The sequence below is a fragment of the Haematobia irritans genome, chromosome 4 (assembly GCF_050003625.1).
Source record: "Haematobia irritans isolate KBUSLIRL chromosome 4, ASM5000362v1, whole genome shotgun sequence".
In the NCBI taxonomy this organism is placed as follows: domain Eukaryota; kingdom Metazoa; phylum Arthropoda; class Insecta; order Diptera; family Muscidae; genus Haematobia; species Haematobia irritans.
This window is the reverse complement of record NC_134400.1, coordinates 156,158,642-156,171,089: the sequence shown is the minus strand read 5'-3', so window position 1 is coordinate 156,171,089 and position 12,448 is coordinate 156,158,642. Positions and strand designations below refer to the sequence as shown.

General features: G+C 31.8%; 1 protein-coding gene across 6 annotated transcripts in view; it reads right to left on the bottom strand.

Annotated features, from left to right (window-relative positions):
• Mp (collagen XV/XVIII-type protein multiplexin) overlaps window positions 1-12,448 on the bottom strand; it is a 1,363,033-nt gene that overhangs the window by 508,946 nt on the left and 841,639 nt on the right. The window lies entirely within an intron of this gene.

The following is a 12,448-nucleotide window of genomic DNA, read 5'->3' as shown; positions in this document are numbered from 1 at the left end:
AAAAAAAATTCTATAGAAATAAAATTTTGAGAAAATTTTCTACAGTATACACATTTTGACAAAATATTATATGGGTGTAAAATTTTCAAAAAAAAAAAATTCTATTGAAGTAAAATTTGGACACAATATTCTATAGAATTAAAAATGTTGACAAATTTTTATAAAGAAGTCAAATTTTGACAAAATTTTCTATAGAAGTAAAATTTGGGCTAAATGTTCTATAGAAGTAAACATTTTCAGAAAATTTTTTATAGAAATAAAATTTTGAGAACATTTTTTACGGAAATAAATTTGTTGCCAAATTTTATTTTTATAGAAGTAAATTTTTGACTAAATTTTCATTAGAAAAAAAATTTGAAAAAAAAAATTCTATAGAAATAAAATTTTAAAAATAAAAAAATCTATAGAAATAAAATTTTGAGAAAATTTTCTACAGAACACACATTTTGACAAAATTTTATATAGATGTAAAATTTTGATAAAATTTTCTATAGAAGTAAAATTTGGACACAATATTCTATGGAATTAAAAATGTTGACAAAATTTTCTATAGACGTAAAATTTGGACTAAATATTCTATAGGGGTAAACTTTTTTAGAAAATTTTCAATAGAAATAAAATTTTGACTAAATTTTCATCAGAAAAAAATTTTTGAAAAAATATTCTATAGAAAACAATTTCTATATAAATAAAATTTGGACAAAAATTTCTATAGAAATGAAATTTTGAGAAAATTTTCTACAGAACACACATTTTGACAAAATTTTATATAGGTGTAAAATTTTGAAAAAAAAAATCTACAAAAGTAAAATTTGGACTAAATGTACTAGAGAAGTAAACATTTTGAGAAAATGTTTTATAGAAATAAAATTTTTAGAAAATTTTTTACGGAAATAAATTGGTTGCCAAATTTTATTTTTATAGAAGTAAATTTTTTGAATAAATTTAAAAAAAATTCTATAGAAATGAAATTTAAAAAGAAAAATCTATAAAAATAAAATGTTGAGAAAATTTTCTATAAATTTTGAAAAAATTTTATATACCAATTTTACACAATACATTTTCATTAGAAACAAAAATTTGAAAAAAAAATTTCTATAGAAATAAAATTTTGAAAAAAATTCATGGAAATAAAATTTTGAGAAAATTTTCTACTGAACACACATTTTGACAAAATTTTATATAGGTGTAAAATTGTGCAAAAAAATTCTATTGAAGTAAAATTTGGGCACAATATTCTATGGAATTAAACATTTTTAGAAAATTTTCTATAGAATAAAATTCTCAGAAAATTTTTTACGGAAATAAATTTGTTGCCAAATTTTATTTTTATACAAGTAAATTTTTTGAATAAATTTTCAAATAAAATTTAAAAAAAAAAATTCTATCGAAATGAAATTTAAAAAGAAAAATCTATAAAAATAAAATTTTGAGAAAATTTTCGATAGAAGCATAAATTTTGACAAATTTTTATATGCCAATTTTACACAACTTCCGGATCCAAATAAAAAATTTTCTTTACTTTTTTGGCGACGCTTTTTTGCTGGGTACTGACACCCAAGATTTGACCACATAGAGCAACAAATTTCATCTGATACGATTGAAATTTGGCCCTCTAATTGCCATTATATAGGTGTAAAATTTTGAAAAAAAAAGTTCTACAACAGTAAAATTTGGACTAAATGTTCTATAGAAATAAACATTGTGAGAAAATGTTTTATAGAAATAAAATTTTGAGAAAATTTTTTACGGAAATAAATTGGTTGCCAAATTTTATTTTTATAGAAGTAAATTTTTTTAATAAATTTAAAAAAAAATCTATAGAAATGAAATTTAAAAAGAAAAACCTATAAAAATACAATTTTGAGAAAATTTTCGATAGAAGTATAAATTTTGACAAAATTTTATATGCCAATTTTACACAACTACATTTTCATTAGAAAAAAATTGAAAAAAAATTCTATAGAAATAAAATTATGAAAAAAAAATCCATGGAAAACAAATTTGGAGAAAATTTTCTACAGAACACATATTTTGACAAAATTTTATATAGGTGTAAAATTTTGAAGTAAAATGTGGGCACAATATTCTATGGAATTAAACATTTTTAGAAAAATTTCAATAGAATAAAATTTTCAGAAATTTTTTTACGGAAATAAATTTGTTGCCAAATTTTATTTTTATACAAGTAAATTTTTTTAATAAATTTTCAAATAAAATTTAAAAGAAAATTCTATAGAAATTAAATTTAAAAAGAAAAATCTATAAAAATAAAATTTTGAGAAAATTTTCGATAGAAGTATAAATTTTGACAAAATTTTATATGCCAATTTTACACAACTTCCGGATCCAAATAAAAGATTTTCTTTACTTTTTTGGCGACGCTTTTTTGCTGGGTACTGACACCCAAGATTTGACCACATAGAGCAACAAATTTCATCTGATACGATTGAAATGTGGCTCTCTAATTGCCATGTCAAAATTGGTTCATATCGGTTTCTAATTATTTATAGACTCCTCTATAAAGATTGAAAATGTAGTAAAAGGTATCAAAGTGGCTAATTTTGGGATTTAATCTGCCTTTTTATCTAACATAGGCTCCTATTGAACTATGAGCTTACAATTTAGAAGACAATGTTTAGAAGGTTATGATATCTGGCATTTTTTTAACACAACCGATTGTGAATGAAAGTCTTCAGTAGATCTTTACACGCAATCCATGATGGAAGGTATGTAAGAGTCGATCTAACTTGCCTTCATTAAATAGGTTTATCGACTTTTAGTCAAAAAATTAAAAAGTCGCTACTTGTCGTATTCCACTGTGCATGCTTAGGCAATCTTTTGAAACCATTAACTTTGGGTGATGTCAAAGTAGTTTTCTGGTCCTTTTTACCCTTCTTCACTAGGGACACTTTAAGTTTGTTTTTTCTTCTTCTTAATTTTTAGCCTACTTTCTTTAAATGAAACGTGTGTTAAATTTATCACCAAATGAAAAAAAAAACGAATGTCGAAAGGAAAAACGAAAGCATATTCCAACAAGAAATAATCATGTTTTCTTAATGATTGCGTGTCTCGATATACATCGTTGTGTTAGCAAGAAAGTGTTTTCCGTTGTTTACTCCTGATATGGTCAAATTGCTATCAGGGATTGGTGGCATGCCACCAACACCACCACCCCACCTATTTTCATGTTACTCGAACGATGAGTGCTGTGGGTGCCATTGTATAGGCGAGTGTGGGTTTTGTCTTCGTTTTCTGTAGCAATTCTTATCGGATAAAATTAATTGCTGTAAGTAAGAAGGGATTAACATGATGGTGGTCGACCATACCGGAATTTCCGGTATTTCACCATATTTCATCAGCTTGTCTTTATATCGTGTGTCGGCATTGGCTTTGCCCTAAGTGACTCGAAGAATATTACGCAACACATAAGAAAAAATACTAAGCCGAAGAATATGTTGATGCATTAGGCTATACCAAGGAGTTCAGATAAGAGAATGATACTACCTTAGGATTGGTATGGTGACGATATTAAAGCAGATTAAAAGCATGTTACAGAATATGAGAAACCTTAAACATCTTCAAGCGAGATATTAGGTTAGGTTATGTATAGTGGCAGTTCCCTATTGCAGTTTCATTGGAAATGAGGACTATACCCAAAACATGAACCGATCCAAACCGTATTCGCCACACCTATTTACGAATCGGATGAAAATTGTTGTGCCTAGAAGCCCAAGAAGTCAAATACACTGAAAAAAGCATGCGCCGTTCCAAAGATTTTCTCTTTACTTTAACAATTTTGGTATTGATTCCGAGCCAAAGAAGAGGAGAATACAAGTAAGGATACTTTAAAGACACAATTTTCTTTTAAATTTGGGTTTTGTATACTTGTTTCTAGGAAGCAAATTTTGATTTTTAGTTTTTCAGATTTTTTTCTTCATATGCTATCAAATTCCTTTAAAAACGAGTTAACGACAAATTTATTTTCCAAATTCTGGCTCGACTTCCAGTAGAAATTATGCTATGTTTCAAGTAAAAAGCGTCTTTAAAATAAAGTGTTGAAAAACATGTCCTATATTTGAACGATTTTTTGCTTTGTAGTCAAGTTGCGAAAACATAACAAATTTAAAGACAATTTCATTAATTTTAAAGATTTTTTTTAAATTATTAAAGTCAAGTTGAGCTTACCCCAAACAAATTTTCGTTCGTGTTATGATACCAATTTTTAAGTAAAATCACTTAATTATAAGGACAATACGACTTCATTGTGAAGTTTATCGACTTTTGGACAATGAAAAAAACTTTATATTAGACAAATGCGTCTTCTATGCAAAGCAAAATTTGCATTCGAATTTTAAGGACATGACATATTTGGCCTCACGATAATATTTTTTTTTCAGTGTACGGAGAACGGTCTACATCCAAATGTGGATCGTTATGGTTGGTCTACTTTTAGTTGGAGCCAAAATACCTCAATATTTTGAATTTCAGGCAAATCGGATAAACATTGAGATGTCTAGACGCAAAAGAGGTCAAATCGGGAGATTCTATATGAGAGAAGTAACAAAACATGGACAGATACACACAATCTTACACTTACTTAGGTGTGGATCTAAATACCTCTAGATTTCCAATTTCAGGCAATTTAGATAAATATTGCCGTTTCTAGAAGCCAAAGAACTCAAATCTAGACATCACGCAATATGGGGGCTAATGTCCCCCCGGCTGAAATTTGGTACGTGGATTTAGAATATGGTTCCTAACAACCGTGCAAAAATTTATCCATATCGGTCCATAATTATATATAGTCCCCATAAAAACCGATCCCCAGATTTGACCTCCGGAGCCTCTTGGAGGAGCAAAATTCATCCGATTGGTTTGAAATTTTTTACATTGTGATAATATATATAGTCCCAAACAACCATGCCAAAATTGATCCATATCGGTCTACAGTTTTGTATAGCCCCCAGACAAACCTATCCCCAATCACACAAAAATTGGTCCACATCGGTCTATAATTATATAGCCCCCATATAAACCGATCCCCAGATTTGGCTTGCGGAGTCTCTAAGGGAAGCAAATTTCATCCGGCTGAAATTTGGAACATGGTGTTAGTATATGGTCTCTAATAACCATGCAAAAATTGATCCATATCGGTCAATAATTCTATGTAGCCCCCATCTAAACCGATCCCCAGATTTTACCTCCGGAGCTCTTGGAGAAGCAAAATTCATCCGATCCGGTTGAAATTTGGTACGTTGTGAAATTTGGTACATTGCGCTAGTATATGGCCGCTAACAACCATGCCAAACGTGGTCCACATCCGTGTATAGTTATATATAGCCGATTTCCAAAAAAAAAATCTACCAAAATTTAATTTTATAGAAAATTTTGTCAAAATTTTATTACTATACATAATTTTGTCAAAATATTATTTCTATAGAAAATTTTGTCAACATTTAATTTCTATAGAAAATTTTGTCAAAATTTTATTACAATACTAGATTTTGTCAAGATTTTATTTCTATAGAAAATTTTGTCAAAATTTTATTTTTACAGAAAATTTTGTAAAAATTTTACTTCTCTAGAAAATTTTGTCAAAATTTTATTGCTATAGGAAATGTTGTCAAAATTGTATTTCTATAGAAAATTTTGTCAAACTGAATTGTATACGTATTTAATCGGCCTTTTTTGTGTAATATATGCCCCGTATGGACTTACTTTAATTGAGAAGACGGTGTTAAGAAGTTTTCAGATACCTTGCCATCGGCAAGTTTTACCGCAACACAAATAATTCCATTGTGGATGACAGTCTTTGTACAAGTTTCTATGCAATCCATGGTGAAGGGTTCATAAGATTCGCCCTGGCCGAACTTACGGCCGTATATACTTGTTATACCCTCCACCATAGGATGGGGGTATATTAACTTTATCATTCCGTTTGTAACACATCGAAATATTGCTCTAAGACCCCATAAAGCATATATATTCTGGGTCGTGGTGAAATTCTGAGTCGATCTGAGCATGTCCGTCCGTCCGTCCGTCTGTTGAAATCACGCTAACTTCCGAACGAAACAAGGTATCAACTTGAAACTTGCCACAAGTTGTTGTTATTGATGTAGGTCGGATGGTATTGAATAGGGCCATATCGGTCCACTTTTACGTATAGCCCCCATATAAACGGACCCCCAAATTTGGCTTGTGATTGCTCTAAGAGAAGCAAATTTCATCCGATCCGGCTGAAATTTGGTACATGGTGTTTGTATACGGTCTCTAACAACCATGCAAAAATTGGTCCATATCGGTCCATAATTACATATAGCCCCCATATAAACCGATCCCCCGATTTGGCTTGCGAGGCCTCTAAGAGAAGCAAAATTCATCCGATCAGGCTGAAATTTGGTACATGGAGTTAGTATATGGTCCCTAACAACCATGCTGGAATTGGTCCATATCGGTCCATAATTATATATAGCCCCCATATAAATCGATCCCCAGATTTGTCCTCCGGAGCCTCTTGGAGGAGCAAAATTCATCCGATCCGGTTGAAATTTGGAACGTAGTGTAAGAATGTGGTCTCCAACAAACTCGCAAGAATTGGTCCATATCGGTCTATAATTATATATAGCCCCCATATAAACCGTTCCCCAGATTTGATCTCCGGAGCCTCTTAGAGGAGCAAAATTCATCCGATCCGGTTGAAATTTGCAACGTGGTGTTAGTATAAGGCCGCTAATAACCATGCCAAAATTGGTCCATTTTATTTTTTATAGAAAAAATTGTCAAATGTTATTTCTATAGAAAATTTTGTCAAAATTTCATTTCTATAGAACATTTTGTCAAAATTTTATTTCTATAGAAAAATTTGTCAAAATTTTATTTCTATAGAAAATTTTGTCAGAATTTTATTGCTATAGAAATTTTTATCCAAATTTTATTTCTATAGAAAATTTTTCCAAAGTTTATTTCTATAGAAAATGTTGTCAAAATTTTATTTTGTCAAAATTTTATTTCTATAGAAACTTTAAACTTAATTATATACGTATTTAATCGGCCTTTTTTAGTTTAATATATACCACGTATGGACTATGTGGTATATATTACGGTGTTAGGAAGTTTTAAGATACCTTGCCATCGGCAAGTGTTACCGCAACCCAAGTAATTCGATTGTGGATGACAGTCTTCAGTAGAAGTTTCTACGCAATCCATGGTGGAGGGTAAAGGGTGATACGGTCAAAAGTTGGTCAAGGGAAAACGCGTGTAAATCGGTGAAATCGTTTATTTAAAAAATCAAATTAAATTTCTTTTTCAAGTTCAATTAGTATAAAATTCAGGAAAAATATTCAGTTAGGCTTTCGCTTTTCCAAATCCGAAATGCCTTGGGCCTCACGCTTGACATCTGCCATCAGATTTTGTACAGCCACCTTGTCCACCTTCTTCGCCGCAGAAAGCCAGTTTGCCTTGAACTGCTGCTCGTCCTTAGCAGTTTTTTTGGTCTTCTTTAGGTTCCGCTTGACAATAGCCCAGTATTTCTCAATTGGGCAGAGCTCTGGCGTGTTGGGAGGGTTCTTGTCCTTGGGAACCACCTGCACGTTGTTGGCGGCGTACCACTCCATGGCCTTTTTACCGTAATGGCAAGATGCCAAATCCGGCCAAAACTGTACGGAACAACCGTGTTTCTTCAGGAAAGGCAGCAGACGTTTATTCAAACACTCTTTCACGTAAATTTCTTGGTTGACAGTCCCGGAAGCTATGAAAATGCTGCTTTTCAAGCCACAGGTACAGATGGCTTGCCAAACCAGATATTTCTTTGCGAACTTTGACAGTTTTATGTGCTTGAAAATATCTGCTACCTTTCCCCTTCATTTTGCCGTATAAAACTCCTGTCCGGAAGCTGCTTGTAGTCGGCTTTGACCACGCAGTCAAACTTCGTCAGCATCGTCGTGTACAGCCTCCGGGATCGCGCTTTGGCCGTCGTATTTTGTTTATCATCGCGATTTGGAGTCACTACCTTCTTGTAAGTCGATAGTCCGGCTGGTTTTTTGGCTCGATGCACGGTTGTAGACGATACACCCAGCTTATTTGCGGCATCTCGGAGAGAGAGGTTAGGGTTTCGCTTGAAACTACCGGCAACTCTCTTTGTCGTTTCAGAGGCTTCCGGTTTTCGATTTCCCCGATCCAGACTTCCTGGCTGTCGACAAACGTTCTCCAAACACTTTAATTACACTTGTAACGGTTGATTTGGCAACTTTTAGCGATTTTGCCAGCTTTGCGTGCGAGTAGCTCGGATTTTCGCGATGCGCGAGCAAAATTTTGATACGCTGCTCTTCCTGCTTGGACGGCATTTTGACAACTGAGGAATGAATTCCAAAATCAAAATAGGAGCAACATTTTCAACACACACACCTTCAAAATGAGGGGTGTTCAGGTTCTTTAAATGCAAAATTGAAAGAAATACGTCAAGTTTATATTGACCAAATTTTGACCGTATCACCCTTTACATAAGCTTCGGCCTGGCCGAACTTACGGCCGTATATACTTGTTTTTGTCTAATATATACCACGTATGGACTAGCTTACAATTTAGAGGACGATGTTAAGGAGTTTTAAGATGGCAAGGTCATCGGCAAGTATTACCACAACTCAAGTAATTCGATTGTGGATGACAGTAGAACATTCTACGCAATCTATGGGGGAGGGTACATAGGATTCGGCCTGGCCGAACTATACTTGTTTATACTTTTAATACACATCTATCGACTGATAAATCATAAATACACTTTGTGAAGATACCTAAAAATTGCTTCAGATTTATATGTTTCCCATATTGTTTTACTAACACTGCACGCAAAGAAGAAACATGATTGTCACAATCATATTCGAAGAGCAAAATAATATGATAGGAGCTATTTTTGCGGCGACCATGTAACATTTTAACCTGCAACCATGTTGGCTCAGTGAACATGGTTCTAAGAAAAATGTAATTGTCCTCATCTAAAATGTTATTATATTGATAAAAAGAATTTTGTTTGAATGAAAAGACAATGGTCACGATTTAAAATGTTATGGTATTCATTAAAAATGTTTTTCTCCTAGTTAAAAGAACATGGTCACAACCTAAAATGTTTTGATCTTTATGAAAAAACTTTTATCATCGTCGAAAAAAGGACGCCACTTGAGAAAAGAAAACACAAAATTAACTTTATTTGTTTGTTTTTATATATTTATAAACTAATTCATTGTTTATTTGTATTTATAATGCCGTTCAAGCAAACATCATATATTTTTACACACTCTATTTTATTTCAATTTCAACAATAATTAATTATTCCATATTTACATCGTTCCCATCAAATGTACAAACGCAGACATCATGTAACTGCAAATAAAAATAAATACCATATAGCAAAATGCAGAACAAAAAAGCAGGTACATTTTTTCAATTACACTTTCCTTTTTTGTGTTCACATAAAACCACGTGCCACTCCTGAATATGTAAATAAATTAACACAAAACACAGTAAATCCGTATTCTCCGTCCATTTCAAGAAACAATCAACACACGACTGACGCGCAAAATGAAAATCGTGTGTACCTGCTCAATGTTTTTATAAAATTCTTTTCGCTGCAAACAAGTTAAAAAATTAAATGGTCACGAAAAAATGTAAATGGTCTTTATGGCCATGTAATGGTTCTAGACATGTCTATACTTAACCTATAAAAATACTTTTTTCCCTGTAAAAAAGTAAACAAAATTGAATGGTCAGGTACATGATTTTCCCGACCATTTAATGGTCTCAAATTCTATCGTTTATATGATAGAACATGTTTGCGGTATTTGAGAACCATTCAAATGCTTATTGCCACCATAAATTTTTCTCCGCTCGAAAACTATTTTTACAAAGACAAAATACATGGTTTTCGCGGCAATTACATGCTCTAGATAAGCATTAAATGGATGCGGCAACCATGTCCAAACATGGTTTTTCTGTGCGTGTGTGTTCCACCACAGGGCATTACCCAAATTAAATTTGAAGTCTATAGATTTTTTAGAAGTCTAAGAAGTTTTGTCCAGATCTAGTCAAATGTAACAAAAACTTTTATTATATAGCTTCCAACGCGCTTGACGGATATGATATGGTATCGAAAATGTGGATCTACAAAATGGTGCAGGGTATAATATAGTCAGCCCCGCCCGACTTTAGACTTTACTTATTTGTTTGATAAAATGATCTGTGTGAATCTAAAGTGCCGTGTCAGCTCTGAAGGATTTGTTCTTACAACATTCTTATTCTATATAACACACATAATAAATTTCATTTGAGCCTTTAAAAATCTACAAAAACTGAAAGTGAATAGATATCCTTTGTATCTTAAAAAAAATAGTTGAGATTTTTTTTCAACATTTGGTCCAATGGGCCATGAAACAAATGGTTTATTTAATAGTTGTTTATCCAACAAAATGACCACTACTTATGAAATGTAACGACACGCTCCAATACAAATATAAACAGTAAACTTATGCTCCCCCACTTTGGTTCTTTCACTCTCTCTCTCTGTCCCATTCTCTTGGTCGTATAAACACACACTTACCTACGAGTACTTCCTACTAAAAGAGCAAACAATTACGGTTAACAACTACAATAACAATTTATGATTACATTAATCCAATGAGATTATGAAATGTTCTATGAAATAATTCACATTATTTCCGAAAGGCCAACAGAGGAATGCTAACCAAGAGAATTTACGTTTGCTCTAGCTCTCGTGGCTACATTCGTCGTTGTCACCCAGCCTTGGCATATCTCTTTTAAGAGACTGCTACTGGCAGCTGTTTGGGTTTTTAAGCGTTCTATCAAGTAGATTATTATTTAGCTGTGGGAATACTTAAGGTTTTTATGGTCTAGACAAAAGAAAAACCAAGAAAACTTTTACGGGGAATGTAGCACAATCCACTAAGGGGGCATCAAAAGATGGTGGGATAAAGGAAATTCCACAAACACAAAAAAAAAACATTAGTTGAGGGGTTATTCTCTTTTTATGATTTATATTTTTTTAAGCGCTGATTTATGTAGGACATTTAATAAAGATTATGATTTAATGTTGACCAAAGCATTTTACCATGGGTTACGAAGAGATATCTAGCAGACGGATACAGAACAATTACTAGGGATATCATGAGAAAAATTCTTAAATTTTTATTGAAATGTAGGTTTGTTATACCAACCGCTTTGCGTTTTATATATTGCATTAGACTTCGTTCCACTGGGGGCTAATTTTTTCCAATAAACCAAACATAACCATTAAAAGTTCACCACGCACAAAAAAAAGAGAAAACATATAAGGATTGTTATTATTAATAGACATAGTTGAAAGTTGATATATACTTAGATATCCTTAGAAACTCATAAACGGGTTTTGATGATGACAAATTCTCTATGAAGGAAAATGTCTTCTTTTATATTTTCAGACATCTGGAACAGCATATCCACAAATTTATGGAATATTTCAAATTCATATAATCAACAAGAAAAAAGAGCTATCATAAATCATATGACTTGGCCAAAACTAAGTCTATGAAATGGTGCCTGTTAAATTGCTCCCGAAGATATTTCATATGGGGATCATAAATAAAAAAATACAACATTTATAAAAGATCAGATACCCAACAAACAAAAATGAATGCAGAGGCTGGAAATAGGAAAGAAGAGGACGAAACATTGGTAAATGAAAACATTATCCTAAGTTTTAAACTACAAAGCTCCCTAACAATTTCTTTATTATATAGAAGCAGCATCTTTGGCTTGGAATCAACACAAAAATCCTCAAGGGAAGTTTAAGCTCTTCGAACTCAAGTAAAATATTTATACCCACCACCATAGAATGGTGATGGGGTATAATAAGTTTGATATTCCGTTTGTAACACATCGAAATATCGATTTCCGACTATATAAAGTATATATATTCTTGATCAGGAAGAAATTCTAAGACGATATAACCATAACCGTCTGTCTACACTAAAAAAAAAGTGAACTCTCTATTTCACTAAAGCCAATTTAACATTATTTTAGTTCATAGAATTATTATGTTTGCAGAAAGTTTCCTTTACTCTAATAATTTTTTGAGTAAGATAGTTAAATTAACTTAAACACGGAATTATACACAAATTGAGGATAAAGATTTACTAAATTCGTATTTTTGACAAATTAGTTAATTATTTCTCAAAATTCGTAAATTTTACTACAAATGCGTCCATCATGAACTTCGTACGTCACTAAAGACATTCTTGCAATTTTTAACTCTAATTTTTTTCCTTCAAACTACAATATTTTCTGTATCAAGTGAAAAAAGTATTTCTGTCTAATACAATTTCTTGAATTTATCGAAAAATATTTACTTAATTTTGTGATATCGACGTGATGCCAGCGTTTGTTATACTTTTTAGTTAAA